The sequence below is a fragment of the Triticum urartu genome, chromosome 4A (assembly GCF_056163025.1).
Source record: "Triticum urartu cultivar PI428250 chromosome 4A, HENAU_Tu73, whole genome shotgun sequence".
In the NCBI taxonomy this organism is placed as follows: domain Eukaryota; kingdom Viridiplantae; phylum Streptophyta; class Magnoliopsida; order Poales; family Poaceae; genus Triticum; species Triticum urartu.
Window position 1 is genome coordinate 363,187,923 of NC_141876.1, and position 21,081 is coordinate 363,209,003.

Consider the following 21,081-nt stretch of genomic DNA (forward strand, 5'->3'; position numbering starts at 1 on the left):
CTCGGCTTAGCAATATGGGAGGCATGGTAAAGCATGTGGTAGTTATCGTAGCATAGGCATGGCAAAAGAGCGAGCAACTAGCAAGCAAAGACAGAAGTGATTTCAAGGGTATGGTCATCTTGCCTGCAAAGTTCTCCGAGAAGACGAAAGCTTGATCCTCGAAAGCGCACTCAACGGGTACCTCGAACACAAACTCGTCTCCTGGCTCTACCCAAAGCAATAACACAAGCAAAGGGAGACACAATCAACCACGGTGCAATGCGCAAACAACATGATGCAAAACATGGCATGATATGCGGGATGTGATATGCAATGCATATGCGTGCTTCGGAAGGGAAAGATTGAATCAGGCCTCAACTTGGAAAACCAAGAGTGCCACTGGAAAGATGAGTTGATTTCGGTTGAAATCAATATAAAGATCACCAAAATAGGATGCACGGTTTGCAAATGGCAAGCAAACCAATAATGGCGCAAAGCTGCGATTAACAGCACGAGGCCATCTAGATGCATCAAGAACAACAAGTTACTGCACTCTAACATAGCAACAAAGCACATGGCAGGGATCCACTCAAGATGCTTGACAAAATATGAACACTGAGCTACGGCTAATTCACTCAATAGCAGGTTCAAACAAGCATGGCAAAAGAGCAAAAGATAACAGGTTACAGACTTAGTGAAAATAACAACATGTCAGGAATTTAACATCAGGAAGCAATGTTTAGAGCAAGATAACAACATGCTACAGGAACATATCATGGCAAACCAAGGCATGGCATGAAGCTACTCAAAGCATACAACAAAAGTCCCTTACTGACCATGAGCCAAAAGGGATCAGAAAATACAATGGCAACCATGTGAACATAGCAATTATCGTTAACAGATTCAGACTTAGTAGAAAACTAGAACATGGCAAAACAGATATCAAGTAGGCATGTTTACGAGCTCGATGCACTCACCACAAAGCATTGCATGATAAACTAAGCATACACCCAGCAAGTAGACATAGCATAGAAGCTAAACATGGCAAGAACAATAACATAGCATGCATGGATCAACTACAACAAGCTCGGCAAAAATTCTTAACAAGTAAACATTCTTCCAGGAACATTTTATAGCAAAAGTAGAGCAAGATTAAGTCATGCTAGGGTGCTCCATAAATGCAAATAAAGACATGGATGGATAGAGCACAACAATATCTACAAAACATCCTTACTGGTCATGCTCAAAAGAGGCATGGATCACTCGGTAGCAACATGAATACATGGCATAAAAATATTAACAGGGCAAAGACTTAGAAGATTTCTAAGTCCCTGAAATCAGCAACATTACTATGGGTACTTTGCATGCTTGTGCTAGTCACCATAGAGATCACAAAAATACATGGCATACACTCCTATAAAGATGGAATGGCATACTTCAAAACTCATGTAGAGCTCAGGTTCATAGAAGGCACACATTAATCATGGCAAAAATGACAAATGTCCAATTACTGATAAGAATCTGAAACTAATATAAACTAGCACTCTTGCAACAGCATTTAGGGCATCAAGATGAACTCAAATGAACATGGTGCAATGGAATGAAATGAAGTACTCGTCGAGACAAACAATTTGATATGCTACACGCCCAAAACGGAGCCACGGATGCAAAGTTATGATGCGATGAAATATGCTCAAAATTACTGGGGCTTAGCATTTTCCAGAGAAAAAAAACATGAGCGCTAGATAACTAAGACGTGCACAGGCGAGGGATAGCGGGCTTGCTCACCCTCGGCTTGGCCCACGCGAAGAGGAGCTCGGCTGCAGCAGAGGCAGTGACGAACTGGGCCGCGGGGCGCGCTGGGCCGGAGCGGGGCCCGCGTAGACGAGGCAGGTCATCCCTCCCGATCCCACCTGGATCGGGGAGGCAGGGGCGGCGGCGGCCAATGGCGACGACGGCCGACGGCGAGCATGGGGAAAGGTGACGGCGGCCGGGAACCACCAGATCTGGTCGATCCGCGGCGGAGGGGGTCAATGACGAAGCGCGGCAAGCTCGGGGAGATCCGGCGACAAGGGTTGGAGGTGGCGGCGCAGCATCCTGGAGGTCGCCGGCGGGCAACTCCGGCGAGCCACCGGTCGGTGGCGAAGCCCAAAGGGAGCTCGGGGAGGTGCTCGACACAGGAGCAGGAGGCAGCGAAGCGGCGTGGGTGACCGGGCCCGATGCGGCCCGTGGCGGGCTTGCGATGGGCTCCGGCGGGCCCGTGCTCGGTGGACGGCGCGGGGAGGACAGGTGGTGCGCGCTGGTTGGACTGGAGCGGCGGCGACGGTGACGTGGCGGCCTCTGATTCGCCGGAGTGAGGTGGCGGCGGGATGGACGCGTCCGCCGGCGGGCAGACATGTCCGGCGACGCGGAGGGAGGTGAGATCTAGGGTTTCGTCCGCGAATTTTGAAGGGGATCACATATATATAGGTAGAGGGAGCTAGGAGAGCCAAATGAGGTGCGGTTTTTGGCCACGTGATCGTGATTGAACGACCGAGATTATGGAGGGGTTTTAGGTGGGTTTTGGGCCGATTTGGAGAGGTGTTGGGTTGCAACACACACGAGGCCTTTACGGTTCCTCGGTTAACCGTTAGAGTATCAAACAAAGTCCAAATGGCACGAAACTTGACAGGCGGTCTACTGGTAGTATACCAAGGCCGCTTGGCAAGTCTCGGTCCAATCCGAGAACATTTAACACCCGCACATGAAAAGAGGTAGAAAGGGACACCGGAAGACATAGGAGCGCCGGAATGCAAAACGGACAACGGGGAAAATGCTCGGGTGCATGAGACGAACATGTATGCAAATGAGATTCTCATGATGACATGATATGAAATGCATGACACGCAAGCAAATGACAAGGCAACAACAGTGAATAACTGGAAGACACCTGGCACATCGGTCTCGGGGCGTTACAGTGATGAACTCCGTCGAATGTAACCTTTCTCCAATAACTCCTTGATCTGTTTCTTGATCTCCTCCAGATCATTTGCGGGCATCCGATAGGGTCTCTTTGATATTGGCCCTGTACCTGGCAATAGCTCTATCAGAAACTCGATGTCTCGATCAGGTGGCATGCCTGGTAACTCCTGTGGAAAAACATCTGGGTAATCCTTCACTACTGGCACTTCCTCCTAAACAACTCCCGTGAGGGTATTTACTTGGCTCCCCCTAGGCACATGCCTAGATACATACTTAATCCTTTTTCCCTCCAGGGTGGTGAGATAAATCGACTTACTAGCACAGTCAATGCTTCCTCCATACTTTGACATCCAGTCCATGCCTAATATCACATCCAATCCTTGTGACTCCAAGATTATTAGGTCAGACGGAAAAACATGGCTACCAATGGTTAAGGGTATCTGGTCGCACCATCGACTAGCCATATACTCTGCTCCAGGTGAACTCACTAACAGAGGGGTCCTAAGGGTTTGGGTTGGTAGTTTAAACTTATCCACGAATTCCCTTGATATGTATGAATGCGATGCACCAGTATCAAAAAGAACAAGGGCGGTAAATGACTTAACCAAAAACTTACCTATAACCGCGTCTGGCTGCTCTTCAACCTCCTCCACGTTAACGTGGTTCACTTGTCCTTTGTCGAATGGATTGGGCTTCTTCCCAGCGCTCCCATTGTCATTTCCATTCTTTGCTTCAGGGCACTTCGTGGCATAGTGTCCAGTCTTCCCGCACTTAAAGCAAGTAATGTGACTTAGATCTCTCTTGGCGGGTGTGGCTGGATTGGGGGGGTTCTGATTGTTGTTTGCTCCGTTCCCAGTCCCATTCTTAGAACCATTGTGGTTATGCGAACTTCCTCCGGTGTGGTTATGACCTCCATGGTTATGAACAAGTCCTCCTGAGTTCGGGGTTAGGCAAGGCTTCTGTTGAACTCCTGAGTTATACCTCCCTTGCCCATACTTCCTCTTACGGCTCTCAACTTGCTACTGCTTCCCTTCAATCATCAGAGCCTTATCTATCAACTCCTAGCAGTTGTTGAATGTTTCCACCATCAACTGCATGCTCATCTCATCATTCAGCCCTTCCATAAACTTGTCCTGCTTCGCAGCATCTGTGGCCACATCATCCGGGGCATAGCGGGATAACTTACTAAACTCATCCACATACTGAGCTACAGTACGGTTCCCCTGGCATAAGTTGCGAAACTCACGCTTCTTCATATTCATAGCTCTAGTTGAGACATGGGCGGTGCGGAAAGCTTGCTGAAAGTGATCCCAAGTGACGTTGGCTATGGGGAAAGTGGCTGTGTAATTCTCCCACCATGACGTTGCTGGTCCATCCAATTGATGTGCGGCAAAGCGCACCTTCTCAGCATCTGTGCAACCTGCGGTGGTCAACTCCCTTCCAATACGGTGTAGCCAATCATCAGCAACTATAGGCTCGCTGCTACTGGAAAACACCGGCGCGCGGCTGCAACCTCAGAAAGCGAGCTAAGTTGTCAACTGGAGGCGTGTTGTTATTGTTGCCTTGGTTCTGGACTCACAATTGCATCAAGGCATTCTGCTGCTGGATCAACTGAGTGAGCTCTGGCGGGAAGGCAAATCTGGTGTCACGTCTCAGAGGCATCTGGCGGGTTTAGAGGGGAGAGATTAGAATAGAAAAGGGGTCTAGTGAGAAAGCACTACCCATATGCACATGAGACAAACACAATCATTTCACTCAATCAATCAAGCAAGGGCATACAAACAGTCTAGAACTATCGTAAAAGTGCTCAACTACTACTTTATACATGGGGAATACTACTATCATTTGGTGGTCATCTAGAAATTTTGATCGGTGGAAGACTCCATGATGTCTGCTCCAGCTTCGTCTTCCAAGTCATCATCACTGGGGTCGGAGTCGGTGTCGTCGATGATGATGTAGTTCTCCGGGCAAGTGGAATCGTCGTCCTCTCCTCCCGGCGTGGGGTCTCCAATGAATACTCCAACTTTGTTTATCAGGTCGTCGTTCTTCTCCAATAGTGTTGCAATTTCCTCCTCATATCCATCGCGTGTAGACTTGGTTTCTTCTTCCAGCTCGATGATCCTTGTCTTCGCCTTCTTCAAATCTATCATGTCTGCGCACATCTGATTCTCCTGGCGTCGAATGTGCTGGTTTAACTCCTGGATGAAAGCTGCAATGGACCTGTCCTTCTTGGTGCTGATCATCTCCCATTGCTCATCTCGGCGCCCACATATCTAATAGATAGTGTCCTTAAGATCCTTGTTGTAGACTTCTCCAATGCATCCCATGGTAATGTGGGCTGCCATGCTCTTGTCTAGACTCCAGGTGGGTGCTTCAAAAGAAAATTCTATGGGCTTAGTGGTTGGCGAGAACGTCCTTCCTGGAACTTGAACTTGAATCATCCAGCGCTCCTCTTCTGGTAAGGTGCCGTTGTACGTCCCGGTGAAGCTTGGTATTCCGATGTTCAAGTATCTAGTGACTTCCTTCAAGTGGCGCCCAAAGGGTGTGTCTTCATACGGTTGTGCAAACTTGTTCTTCAATTCCGCCATCCTAAAGAGTAGAAAGTAGGAGAGGAGTCAGAAATGAGTAGAGAAGAGTGACCTATGGCTTATCTTAATGGTCGTGTCCTACACTCAGCGTGTGCTCTGATACCATCTTGTAGCGACCCAACCTCAAACGGTCAAGTCTCTGTGCTTCAGTGTCATCCCTGGATCGGTAATGCTGACACACACAGTACTCAAAGGATTTATAACAGAGTAGCAATCACACACTTATTACATCGAATGTCTCAAAAGAGAACTTATTACAATAAATATGGCTTAAGGCCATCTAATACGATAACAGCGGAAGGCTTGGAAGATAAAGTGAGTCCATCAACTCCAACGGCATAGCTGAGTTGTACGACAACGACCTAGCGAACCTTAATCCTCGTCTGAAAGTCTGCAACATAATACGTTGCAGCCCAAAAACGGGTAAGCACATGGAATATGCTGGCAATATAACACAGTAGAGCAAGAACAGAATAATGCTATCACTACATGCATATTTGGCTGGTGGAAAGCTCTATGGTTATAGTTTTTGTGAAAAGCCAATTTTTTCCAACAACAAAGGAATAAATTCTATTTAACTATCATGGTAATTGAAACATCATTGAGAAGGTTCCTCCAACTCAATCCCAATTAAAGTAATTATCAACCCAACAATATTAAATTAGAGTGATGAGATACTTAGGATACTCCAAGTACTAGATACTCAAGATTGTCCATAACCGGGGACACGGCTAACCATGATTAGATTGTACACTCTTCAGAGGTTTGCACACTTTTCCCCACAAGACTCGATCGCCTTCGTTGGATTTCTCGCACTACATGGTGTTTGAGAAACGGATGACCGAGACACAGTCTTTCAGAAACATTAACTCTTTACTCCGGGCAGACCATACCAAACCTACTCCCTCTACCTGCTGATCCACCTCTTCAAGAGCTCATGCGACCTACTCAACTATGCTAGAGCCCATAATAGCTTGTGGCTGCACACGGAAGTTTCTAGCATGAAAATATCTCAGTTCCCTTTGAGCCTGGGTGGCAGACCTTAGGATGATCATACAGGTACTCCGGGATATCCTAGGACAACACTGGGTTCTCTAGGTGCCCGACAAGCAATCCACCCAGATGTGTATTAAAGTTGCCACCTTAAGTTGAACCATTAATTAACAATCTCACATCTGTCATGGATTCACTCACCCAAACCACGTCTATGAACATAGCATAGCAATATAAGCAATACGTAGAAGTAACTCCCAAGGTTTGAATATAACAGGGCAATAGGTTCTACCTCATCAACTACTTCCCAACACACAAGTTAATCACATCCTAATCATGCAATGTTTGAGGATTGAAACTAATGCATAAAAACTAGGTATGGAAGGAGTATGATCAATGTGTTACTTGCCTTGCTGACGATCCACAAAACCTAGGGACTCGTAGTAGCACGCTTCGCACTCCGGGAATTCTATCGCAAACAGACAATAGCATACATAAGCAATCAAGCAAATAAACACGGGAAAATCTCAAATAAGAAGATCTAACCATAAATTTCAACTTAAGAACTCCGGTTTGCGAAAAGAATCAGATCAAACAGAGCAACGAAACTCAAACTACGAAAGAAACAAGATCCGTTTACTAATCTGAACTAAAGTCAAATTTTACAGTACCAAAATCTTGTTCAAGTTGATTAAACAGAAAGAGGGTTTCGAGACGAAGATCTAGGCGCTTGAATCGCCTGATTCCGATAAACGAGCGAAAAGATAAACTAAAACGAAAATCGGATCAGAAATCCCGATTGAAAATAATCGCGGAAAAATCTGAGAAAAAGAAAACTGACGAACAGGCTAACGAACGTTCGTTGTCTGTAACTAACGAGCGAAAACCGTTCGTTAGAACGAACGTACGGATGAACGTCCGCTAAATAAACTAAACCAAGAAAACCGGTGAACCGATCTATAAAAACGAAATTAGGGTTTCTAAAAAAATTGGATCAGTTTTTTAAAAAAAACTGAACGGCGGCGAGGCGTATACCTCCGGCGAGGCGGGGCGGCTCCGGCGAGGTGGGGCTGCGGCGGCGGCGCTGCAGAGGCGGCGACGCGGTGCGGCAGAGGCGGCGGCAGCAAAGGCGGCGGCGGCGCTGCAGGCGGGGTGGGGCAGGCGGTGGGGTTGGTGGTGGTGGGGGGTCCGATGGCGGGGTATTTAAGGAGGGGGCTGCTTGGGGGAGGGGGCAAGCGGCGCGGGGAGGCAGAGTCCCGGCCGGACTCGGGGTGGAGGCGGCGGCGGCCTCCCGGTCTCCTGGAGGGAGACGGCGGCGCGGGGCTAGCGGGCCGGCTCGGCTGGGCTTCGGCCCAGTCGGGCGCTGGGAGATTTTTTTTAAATTATTTCGCTGGAACTTAAATAAATCCTAGAAAATAAAATAAAAAAATCTAAAAAAATACCAAAACAAATTTTCACCATCTAAATAAAATATTTAGAACGAGATGAACATTTTTTTGCCATAAAATGCAATTTTGAAAAACGTGCAATTTTTCTAATGCAAATAAAATGGCAATAAAATCTGAATAAAATCAAATATTTGATTTTAATATTTTCTCCTCCAATATTTCAGTTATTTTGGAGAAGTCATATTATCTCCTCTCATATATTTTAATATGAAATATTTTCGAAGAGAAAAATAATTAAAACCAAAATCCTCGTTTCAATATTTGATAAAATTCAAATATGAAAGCAATGGAATCCCCAACTCTCTCTGAGGGTCCTTGAGTTGCTTAGGATTTCGAGGATCGCGAAACGAAATGCAGTAAAATATGATATGCATGGATGATCTATGTATAACATTCCAAATTAAAATTTTGGGATGTTACAGTAATCGAGTCTGTGAGCTATATATAATAAAGATTAGTGTTGAGTCAAGGGCTTGATTATCTTGCTATGATCTTGAGGGAATAAAATAAAAGAGAAAGAATAAAAAGAAATAAAGGGATCATATGGATCTTATGGAGAGTAATGACTTCACATATAAAGAGTATGATGAATAAAAGTGGTTGAGAGTTGACAAACATAGTTTTGGTGATCGTTGCAATTAATAGGAAGTAATAAAGAAAGAGAGGTTTTCATATATAAATATACTATCTTGGACATCTTTTATGATTGTGAGCACTCATTAAAATATGACATGCTAAAAAGTTAACGGTGGACAAGGAAGACAACGTAATGGGTTATGTTTTCTTACATCTGAAATAAATCATATTGTCATGGATCATCCAACATGTTGAGCTTGCCTTTCCCTCTCATGCTAGCCAAATTCTTTGCACCAAGTAGAGATACTACTTGTGCTTCCAAATATCCTTAAACACAGTTTTGTCATGAGAGACCACCATATCTACCTATGTATTGAGTAAGATCCTTCAAGTAAGTTGTCATCGTTGCAAGCAATAAAAATTGCTCTCTAAATATGTATGATTTATTAGTGCGGATAAAATCAGCTTTATACGATCTTGTGATGTGGAAGAAATAAAAGCGACGGACTGCATAATAAAGGTCCATATCACAAGTGGCAATATAAAGTGACGTTCTTTTGCATTAAGACTTCATGCATCCAACCATGAAAGCACATGACAACCTCTGCTTCCCTCTGCGAAGGGCCTATCTTTTATTCTTGTCTTATACTTCATACAAGAGTCATGGTGATCTTCACCTTTCCTTTTTACATTTTATCCTTTGGCAAGCACAATGTGTTGGAAAGATCCTGATATATATGGCTAATTGGATGTGAGTTTTCATAAACTATTATTGTTGACATTACCCTTGAGGTAAAAGGTTGGGACGCGTATAATCCCCTATCTTTCTCTGTGTCTGATTAAAACTTCATAACCATAAATACCGCGTGAGTGTTAGCAATTGTGAAAGACTAAATGATGGTTGAGTATGTGGACTTGCTGAAAAGCTCTTATTGACTCTTTCCTATGTTATGATAAATTGCAATTGCCTCAATGACTGAGATTATATTCTGTTAGTTTTTAATGAAGTTTCTGATTCATACTTGAAACTGTGAATGAATTGTTACTTTAGCATAAAAGATCATATGACAATATATGTTGTTGTTGTTGTTGTTGTTCTAAGAATGATCATGATGCCCTCATGTCCATATTTTATTTTTATCGACACCTCTATCTCTAAACATGTGGACATATTTATATATCGGCTTTCGCTTGAGGACAAGCGAGGTCTAAGCTTGGGGGAGTTGATACGTCCATTTTGCATCATGCTTTTATATTGATATTTATTGCATTATGGGCTGTTATTACACATTACGTCACAATACTTATGCCTACTCTCTCTTATTTTACAAGGTTTACATCAAGAGGGAGAATGTCGGCAGCTCGAATTCTGGGCTGGAAAAGGAGCAAATATTAGAGACCTATTCTGCACAACTCCAAAAGTCTTGAAACTTCACGGGAGCAAGTTTCAGAATATATAAAAAATATTGGGTGAAAGAAGTACCAGAGGGGGCCACCCACCATCCACGAGGGTGGGGGGCGCGCCCCTTGCCTCGTGGGCCCCCCGGTAGCCCTCTAATGCCCATCTTCTGCTATATGAGGTCTTTCGTCGAGGAAAAAATCATAATCTAGCTCATGAGACGAAACTTCACCGCCATGAGGCGGAACCTTGGTGGAACCAATCTAGGGCTCCAGTGGAGCTGTTCTGCCGGGGAAACTTCCCTCCGGGAGGGGGAAATCATCACCATCGATCCTCTCATCGGGAGGGGGTCAATCTCCATCAACATCTTCACCAGCACCATCTCATCTTAAACCCTAGTTCATATCTTGTATCAAATCTTTGTCCCAAAGCCTTAGATTGGTACCTGTGGGTTGCTAGTAGTGTTGATTACTCTTTGTAGTTGATGCTAGTTGGTTTATTCGGTGGAAGATCAAATGTTCAGATCCTTTATACATATTAATACCCCTCTGATTATGAACATGAATATGATTTGTGAATAGTTACGTTTGTTCCTGAGGACATGGGAGAAGTCTTGCTATAAGTAGTCATGTGAATTTGGTATTCGTTCGATATTTTGATGAGATGTATGTTGTCTTTCCTCTAGTGGTGTCATGTGAACGTCGACTACATGACACTTAACCATTGTTTGGGCCTGGAGGAGGGCATTGGGAAGTAATAAGTAGATGATGGGTTGCTAGAGTGACAGAAGCTTAAACCCTAGTTTATGTGTTGCTTCATAAGGGGCTGATTTGGATCCATATGTTTCATGCTATGGTTAGGTTTACCTTAATACTTCTGTTGTAGTTGTGGATGCTTGCAATAGGGGTTAATCATAAGTGGGATGCTTGTCCAAGGAAGGGCAATACCCAAGCACCGGTCCACCCACATATCAAATTATCAAAGTACCGAACGCGAATCATATGAGCGTGATGAAAACTAGCTTGACGACAATTCCCATGTGTCCTCGGGAGCGCTTTACTTTATATAAGAGTTTGTCCAGGCTTGTACTTTGCTAAAAAAGGATTGGGCCATCTTGATGCACCTTATTTACTTTTATTACTTGTTACCCGTTACAAATTACCTTATCACAAAACTATTTGTTACTGATAATTTCAGTGCTTGCAGAGAATACCTTATTGAAAACTGCTTATCATTTCCTTCTGCTCCTCGTTGGGTTCGACACTCTTACTTATCGAAAGGACTATGATAGATCCCCTATACTTGTGGGTCATCAAGCAGCAACTTGCTTGCCGTTCTTCTTGAAGTTCCCCTTCTTCCCTTTGCCCTTCTTCTTGAAACTGGTGGTCCTATTGACCATCAACACTTGATGCTCCTTCTTGATTTCTACCTCCGCGGCCTTTAGCATCGCGAAGAGCTCGGGAATTTTCTTACCCATCCCTTGCATACTATAGCTCATCATGAAGCTTTTGTAGCTTGGTAGCAGTGATTGAAGAACTCTGTCAATGACACTATCAACCGGAAGATTAACTCCCAGCTGAGTCAAGTGATTGTGGTAACCAGACATTCTGAGTATGTCTTCACTGACAGAACTATTCTCCTCCATTTTGAAGTTGTCGAACTTATTGGAGACTTCATATCTCTCAATGCGGGCATTTTCTTGAAATATTAACTTCAACTCTTGAAACATCTCATATGCTCCATGACGTTCAAAACGTTGTTGAAGTCCGGGTTCTAAGCCGTAAATCATGGCACACTGAACTATCGAGTAGTCATCATCTTTGCTCTGCCAGGTGTTCATAACATCTGGAGTTTCTCCTGCAGCAGGTTTGGCACCTAGCGGTACTTCCAGGACGTAATTCTTCTATGCAGCAATGAGGATAATCCTCAAGTTACGGACCTAGTCCGTGTAGTTGCTACCATCATCTTTCAACTTAGCTTTCTCTAGGAACTCATTAAAATTCAACGGAACAACAACACGGGCCATTTATCTACAGCAACATAGACATGCAAAATACTATCAGGTACTAAATTCATGATAAATTAAAGTTCAGTTAATCATATTACTTAAGAACTCCCACTTAGATTGACATCCCTCTAATCATCTAAGTGATCACGTGATCCATATCAACTAAACCATGTCCGATCATCACGTGAGATGGAGTAGTTTTCAATGGTGAACATCACTATGTTGATCATATCTACTATATGATTCATGCTCGACCTTTCGGTCTCAGTGTTCCGAGGCCATATCTGCATATGCTAGGCTCATCAAGTTTAACCCAAGTATTCTGCGTGTGCAAAACTGGCTTGCACCCGTTGTATGTGAACGTAGAGCTTATCACACCCGATCATCACGTGGCATCTCGGCATGACGAACTGTAGCAACGACGCATACTCAGGGAGAACACTTATACCTTGAAATTTAGTGAGAGATCATCTTATAATGCTACCGCTGCACTTAGCAAAATAAGTTGCATAAAGGATAAACATCACATGCAATCAATATAAGTGATATGATATGGCCATCATCATCTTGTGCCTTTGATCTCCATCTCCAAAGCACTGTCATGATCACCATTGTCACCAGCCTGACACCTTGATCTCCATCATAGCATCGTTGTCGTCTTGCCAACTATTGCTTTCACGACTATCGCTACCGTTTAGTGATAAATTAAACCAATTACATGGCGATTGCATTTCATACAATAAAGTGACAACCATATGGCTCCTGCCAGTTGCCGATAACTGTGTTACAAAACATGATCATCTCATACAACAATTTATATAATAACGTCTTGACCATATCACATCACAACATGCCCTGCAAAAACAAGTTAGACGTCATCTACTTTGTTGTTGCAAGTTTTACGTGGCTGCTATGGGCTTCTAGCAAGAACCGTTCTTACCTACGCATCAAAACCACAACGTGGTATAGTGATTGCTTTTTGATCTTCAAAAAGAACCATGTTCATTGAATCTAATTCAATTAAAGTTGGAGAAACTGACACCCGCCTGCCACCTGTGTGCAAAGCACGTCGGTAGAACCAGTCTCATGAATGCGGTCATGTAATGTTGGTCCGGGCCGCTTCATCCAACAATACTGCCGAATCAAGAAACAACTAGTGACGGCAAGCAATATGTATATACCCACGCCCACAACTCCTTTGTGTTCTACTCGTGCATATAACATCTACGCATAGACCTGGTTCGGATGCCACTGTTGGGGAACGCAGTATTTCAAAAAATTCCTACATCATGCAAGATCTATCTAGGAGATGCATAGCAACGAGAGGGGAGAGTGTCTCTACATACCCTTGTAGACCAAAAGCGGAAGAACTAAGTAACGCGGTTGATGTAGTCGAACGTCTTCGCAATCCAACCGATCAAGTACCGAACGCACGACACCTCCACGATCTGCACACATTCAGCTCGGTGACTTCCCTCGAACTCTAGATCCAGATGAGGCCGAGGGAGAGTTTCGTCAGCACGACAGCGTGTTGACGGTGATGATGAAGTTACCAACGCAAGGCTTCGCCTAAGCACTACTACAATATGACCGAGGTGGAAATGTATGGAGGGGGGCACCGCACATGGCTAAGAAATCAACTTGTGTGTCTATGGGGTGCCCCCTCCCCGTATATAAAGGAGTGGAGGAGGGGGCCGTCCGGCCACATAGGTCGCGCCCCAAGCGGGGAATCCTACTCCTACTAGGAGTAGGTTCCCCCCTTTCCTAGTCCAACTAGGAGGGGGGAGGAAAGGGAAGAGGGGAAGAAGGAAAGCCCCCCCCATTCGGATTGGGCTTGGGGGGGGGGGGGCTCCTCTTGGCCGCCTTCTCTCTCTTCCACTAAAGCCCATGAAGGCCCATTAACTCCCGGGGGGGTTCCGGTAACCCGCCGGTACTTCGGAAAATTCCCGAACCTATCTGAAACCTTTCCGGTGTCCAAACATAACCTTCCAATATATCAATCTTCATGTCTCAACCATTTCAAGACTCTTCGTCATGTCCGTGATCACATCCGGGACTCTGAACAACCTTCGGTACATCAAATCACATAACTCACAATACATATCGTCATCGAACGTTAAGCGTGCGGACCCTACAGGTTCGAGAACTATGTAGACATGACCGAGACTCATCTCTGGTCAATAACCAATAGTTGAACCTGTATGCTCATATTGGTTCCTACATATTCTACGCAGATCTTTATCGGTCAAATCGCATAACAACATACGTTGTTCCCTTTGTCATTGGTATGTTACTTGCCCGAGATTCGATCGTCGGTATCATCATACCTAGTTCAATCTCATTAACGGCAAGTCTCTTTACTCGTTCCGTCATGCAACATCCTGTAACTAACTCATTAGTTGCATTGCTTGCAAGGCTTATAGTGATGTGCATTACTAAGAGGGCCCGGAGATACCTCTCCGACAATCGGAGTGACAAATCCTAATCTCGATCTATGCCAACTCAACAAACACCATCGGAGACACCTGTAGAGCATCTTTATAATCACCCAGTTACGTTGTGACGTTTGATAGCACACTAAGTGTTCCTCCGGTATTCGGGAGTTGCATAATCTCATAGTCATAGGAACATGTATAAGTTATGGAGAAAGCAATAGCAATAAACTAAACTATCATAGTGCTAAGCTAACGGATGGGTCATGTCAATCACATCATTCTCTAATGATGTGATCCCGTTCATCAAATGACAACTCATGTCTATGGCTAGGAAACTTAACCATCTTTGATTAACGAGCTAGTCAAGTAGAGGCATACTAGTGACACTCTGTTTGCCTATGTATTCACACATGTAGTAAGTTTCTGGTTAATACAATTCTAGCATGAATAATAAACATTCATCATGATATAAGGAAATATAAATAACAACTTTATTATTGCCTCTAGGGCATATTTCCTTTAGTGATTCCCTTAGTGGTGTCATGAGAACGTCGACTACATGACACTTCACCATATTTTGGCCTAAGGGAATGCATTGTGGAGTAGCAATTAGATGATGGGTTGCGAGAGTGACAGAAACTTAAACCCCAGTTTATGCACTATTCCGTAAGGGACCGATTGGATCCAAAAGTTTAATGCTATTGTTAGATTTATTCTTAATACTTTTCTCGTAGTTGCGGATGCTTGCGGGAGGGTTAATCATAAGTAGGAGGTTTGTTCAAGTAAGAACATCACCTAAGCACCGGTCCACCCACATATCAAATTATCAAAGTAGAGAACATGAATTAAACCAACATGATGAAAGTGACTAGATGGAATTCCCGTGTACCCTCAAGAACGCTTTGCTTATCATAAGAGACCGTTTTGGCCTGTCCTTTGCCTCAAAAGGATTGGGCTACCTTGCTGCACTTTTGTTACTACTATCATTACTTGCTCGTTACAAATTATCTTGCTATCAAACCACTCTGCTACTTACAATTTCAGCACTTGCAGACATTACCTTACTGAAAACTACTTGTCATTTCCTTCTGCTCCTCCTTGGGTTTGACACTCTTACTTATCGAAAAGAGCTACAATTGATCCCCTGTACTTGTGGGTCATCACCCTTGTTGATCTCAACTTCGACATTGGACAAGACTTTGCCGCTGAGGTTTGGAGGAAATGGGGAGTACCCATCAACTACGAGGAGGGCAAAGACCTAGAAGAGTTCCTCCTGGTCGCAAAATTCACAAGATCACAGCTCAGACTCACAAAGGAATCTGTAAGCACAATTATCTTATCTTGCTTTGGAGGGAGAGCACCGCTTTTTAAGGTCAAGCTTCTTAAGAATCAGTCGTTTAAGCTATTTGTCTCCTCCAAAGAAGTGGGTTTTTCGATCATCAAGGGGGGCAACATCTCACTCCCACTTCTGAATATCAATTTCTTACTTTGGGGAAATGGTGGTCCTAACTCCAGTTGGGAATTAGACCAATACCTCAAAGAAAAAGAAGATGCATGGACGCATATCTTTCGTCGTCACCCTAGAAAATCATACAGCCAAGCTCTCCAATCTCCCAGAATCTATTTTGATTCCCATTCTTCATATCATAGATCGACTAGAGCTAATCCAATTTCTCAAACGATCATTGGGACAGAATCATAGCGCCGGACATAATGCCATTAATCGGGCAGTTACTACCAATATGGCAAGATCAACGCAGGTTCAAAACTCCAATAGTTTGTTCTGTGTTCGCTGCCTTCTCACGGGCCACATTCGGCCCAAGTGCTCGAATAGAATTAAGTGTAGGGCCTACAAGCATTGGGGCCACATAGCACGCGACTTCTACTCTCTAGCTAGGCCCAACCCAATCTCGGAGAATAGCGCACCTCCTAGCCAAACGCTTACGATTCCGAGGCAACCTCACACTGTTCCCGTGACGGTGACTAATCGAGAGGTCATTCAACCTCCCAACCAGGGCTCTCGAGTTAATTCTCCTCGACAGATGATTCGGGTCGGTAGCCACAATCATAGCACCTCCCAAAACTCCATTTCTCTCCGCCTCCAATCAGCCACAATCCAACCAAATCCATCCTCTTAAATGTTGTTGCCTGCTGCATTGGCCTCATCAACGATCTCTTCGACAATGGCGGCATTCTCTTTCGACCCCACACCTTTCCTACCACCAAACCACCAAAGCATCCAGGTTGCAGGCCGACCTGCCTGGATTCGAGTCATCACCGGAGCTGCACCGGCGACGCACGAAGAGTGGGTGATTTCGACTATCATCTTGATGCCTAATCTTCCAGTGGCTTTCAATACCGCTAGAGAGGTACTGACCGATTTCCTTGGTGGCCACCAGTTTGGTTTCACTGATATTGAGCCATGTCCGTTCAGTCAGGCTTATGTCAAATTTAGTGGTGTTTTTGATAGAGATGATATGGGCACTCGTAGTCAACACCAGTTCACTGATGTCCATGTCATATTCCAAAAGCACGACAGAGGTCTGAACTGGAGAAGTCTGGTACTTAATAGAGATGCATGGATCCTTTTATGTGGTTATCCATTCGACAGAAGGAACATTCAGGAAGTCAGTAATGTGGTCAGTAAGTGTGGGAAATTTCTTATGTGGGATAGAGTCTGTAGCACCAAGGCTAATCTAATGGTGAAGGTTAGAGTGGGAGAACTCAGGGACATACCAAACAGTATTGTCATGGGAGAGGGATATGATTTCCAGACAGGATCACTTACTATGCCAGTTGTTATCGTCCAGCACCAGATACCGGGGGCTGAAGCACCAGATAAGTGTTGGGGAATGTAGTAATTTCAAAAAAAATCCTACGCACACGCAGGATCATGGTGATGCATAGCAACGAGAGGGGAGAGTGTCGTCCACGTACCCTCGTAGACTGTTAAGCGGAAGCGTTATGACATCACGGTTGATGTAGTCGTACGTCTTCACGATCAACCGATCCTCAGTACCGAACGTACGGCACCTCCGCGTTCAGCACACGTTCAGCTCGGTGACGTCCCACGAACTCACGATCTAGTAGAGCTCGGGGAAGAGTTTCGTCGGCACGACGGCGTGGTGACGATGTTGATGAAGCTACCGCAGCAGGTCTTCGCCTAAACACCGCTACAGTATGACCGAGGTGGATTATGGTGGAGGGGGGCACCGCACACGGCTGGGAGAGATCTTTGTGATCAACTTGTGTGTCTAGAGGTGCCCCCCTGCCCCTGTATATAAAGGAGCAAGGGGGAGGCCGGTCGGCCCTTGTTGGTGTGACGGGAGGAGGAATCCTCCTCCTAGTAGGAGTAGGATTCCTCCCTTTCCTACTCCTACTAGGAGGGGGAAAGGAAGGGGAAGAAAGAGAAGGAAAGGGGGGCGCCGCCCCCCTCTCCTAGTCCAATTCGGACCAGAGGGAGGGGGCGCACTGCCTGCCCTAGGTCGGCCCCTCTTTCTTTCCTTTATGGCCCAACAAGGCCCATTATTCCCCGGGGGGTTCCGGTAACCCCTCCGGTACTCCGGTAAAATCCCGATTTTACCCGGAACTCTTCCCATGTCCAAATGTAGGCTTCCAATATATCGATCTTTATGTCTCGACCATTTCAAGACTGCTCGTCATGTCCGTGATCATATCCGGGACTCCGAACTACCTTAGGTACATCAAAACATATAAACTCATAAAACCGATCGTCACAGAACTTTAAGCATGCGGACCCTACGGGTTCGAGAACTATGTAGACATGACCAAGACATGTCTCCGGTCAATAACCAATAGCGGAACCTGGATGCTCATATTGGTTCCTACATATTCACGAAGATCTTTATCGGTCAAACCGCATAACACCATACGTTGTTCTCTTTGTCATCGGTATGTTACTTGCCCGAGATTCGATCGTCGGTATCCCAATACCTAATTCAATCTCGTTACCGGCAAGTCTCTTTACTCATTTCGTAATGCACTATCCCACAACTAACTCATTAGCTGCATTGTTTGCAGGGCTTATAGTGATGTGCATTACCGAGAGGGCCCAGAGATACCTCTCCGACAATCAGAGTGACAAATCCTAATCTTGATCTATGCCAACTCAACAAGTACCATCGGAGACACCTGTAGAGCGCCCTTATAATCACCCAGTTATGTTGTGACATTTGGTAGCACACAAAGTGTTCCTCCGGTATTCGGGAGTTGCATAATCTCATAGTCATAATAACATGTATAAGTCATGAAGAAAACAATAGCAGTAAACAAAAACGATCAAGTGCTAAGCTAACGGAATGGGTCAAGTCAATCACATCATTCTCCTAATAATGTGATCCCATTGATCAAATAACAACTCATGTCTATGGTTAGGAAACTTAACCATCTTTGATCAATGAGCTAGTCAAGTAGAGGCATAATAGTGACGTTGTGTTTGTCTATGTATTCACACATGTATTATGTTTCCGGTTAATAAAATTCTAGCATGAATAATAAACATTTATCATGAAATAAGGAAGTAAATAATAACTTTATTATTGCCTCTAGGGCATATTTCCTTCAGTCTCCCACTTGCACTAGAGTCGATAATCTAGATTACACAGTAATAATTCTAACACCCATGGAGCCTTGGTGCTGATCATGTTTTGCTCGTGGAAGAGCCTTGGTGCTGATCATGATTGCGGCAACAAATTTTCTGATATTCCGCAGCAACGCGCACGTCATTGTCTAGTTATTTGGAATATTTATTGGCTTCTTCAATATCGTATGGTCTTAAGAAACTGTTATTCGGAATAGGTGTTGGTTGAGGCCCGGGAATAGTCCAATCATTATAATTCTTCATAATATTTTCCAATAATTCTTTGGCTTCTTCCAATGTCCTTTCCCTGGAAATATTTTATGCACAAGTATCTAGGTATGTCCTAGACTCAGAGGTTAAAGCGTTGTAAAACATGTCAAGTAATTCATGTTCCTTGATAGGATAATTAGAGCTAGCCCTTTGAAGTTCACAAAAACCTAAGCTTGAGGAGAGTCTCTTCCTCAAGTTGAGTTAAGTCATAAATATCCTGTAAGGCAGCTTGTCGCATATGCATAGGGAAACATTTTTCAAAGAGTAGATTAGTCGACATACATGGACTTCTAATACATCCAGGCCATAAGTTGTTGTACCAAGTTTTAGCATTACCTTTTAACGAGAAAGAAAACAACTTAAGTACATAATAATCCCAAGCTAAGTCTTCTTTAGTGAATATGGAAGCAATTGATTTAAGTTTCAAGAGATGGTCAACATTTCTTCATCCTTAGTTCCTTACTACCATGGAAAGCATCAAATTCAACCCGAATAATTATTTCAGGATCAATAGAGAAATCATAAGCATCATCTTTGATGTATATCAGAGAAGTACCAAATTCATCATCAGGAAAAATATAATTTAGAGTTTTTTCTTAAATAATCCAATCATACAATCTATCCCAACTTCAATATCATAAGCCATAAATTTTCTCTAGAGACCTCTAGATCATTGGAGTGCGTGTTGAGGTTTGTCTTTGGCGGATCTCGTGGGATTTCTTCGGTGTTTGTCTTCGATGGATCCATGTGGATCAGGTCTTCGTTTGTGAGTGGTCGCATGTTTACATGTTAGATCTTTCCGATCTACGCTTCTCTTAATCGAAGGCGGTTGTTGTTCTGATGTGCTGGTCCTCTAAGGCTTTAGCACGACGACTTTTCGACGGTCTACTACAACAAGGTTTGCCCGCCTCCAGTGAGAGAGGGGCGATGATGACGACGCGCCTTCGGTTCGCTCCAGTACTTGGTAGTCATAGCTAGATGGTTACGTACCTGAATGTATTTTTTTACTTCTGGTGTTCTTTGTACTATCTTGACAGTTGACAAATAGATGAAAAAAATTTCCGACAAGAAAATACAATAGGTGTGGTAGGTAGACAAAGAAAATATCTTTTAGTAGGTGTAATAGGTGGTATTTCAGGATTTTCAACATTCTCAAGTTTTAGATTTTAGCAATATGAGCATCTGAAAGATCTGGAGTATTTAACGAAAAACTACCACAATTCATGAAATCGTGCCCACAAACTACCACTTTACAAATTTATACCGAAAACTACCACTTTCTTACTAATTTTTCCCTAAAAACTACCATGTCTCTAAATCAACCGTCTCGTCCATTTTAAACGAGCTTAGGTCCACTTTACAAATGCAATCAGGTCCCTACAATTTTTTAAAGCGATCAGGTCTCTGTAAAATAAAATAAAAGGCAATCAGGTCCAGCCGGCGAGCTCGTCAGTGGCGGCAGCGGCAGCGGCAAGCAAAGGCATGCGGCAGCGGCGGCGGCGGCGAGCGGGAGCAACGGCAAGCAGCGACGGTGGCAGAAGAGCAACAGCTGCGGACGGCAAGCTGAAGCGACAGCAAATAGCAGCAACAGCAAGCGGCGGTCGCACATAGACAGATAGCGCCGGCCGCCGCAGTGAGTGTGTGCGCTAGCCAACTAGTTCTAGCTGCGTCCCCGTCGTGATAGCTAGCTCTGGCTGCATCCCCCTCGTGAACTAGCAGCTCCGGCCGGCTAGCTAGTTCCGGCTAGCTGCGCTAATTAGGTTTAATTTTTGGCTAATTAGTCTTTAAGTTGATGTGGTAATTTTTAGTTAAAGATTAGAGAAA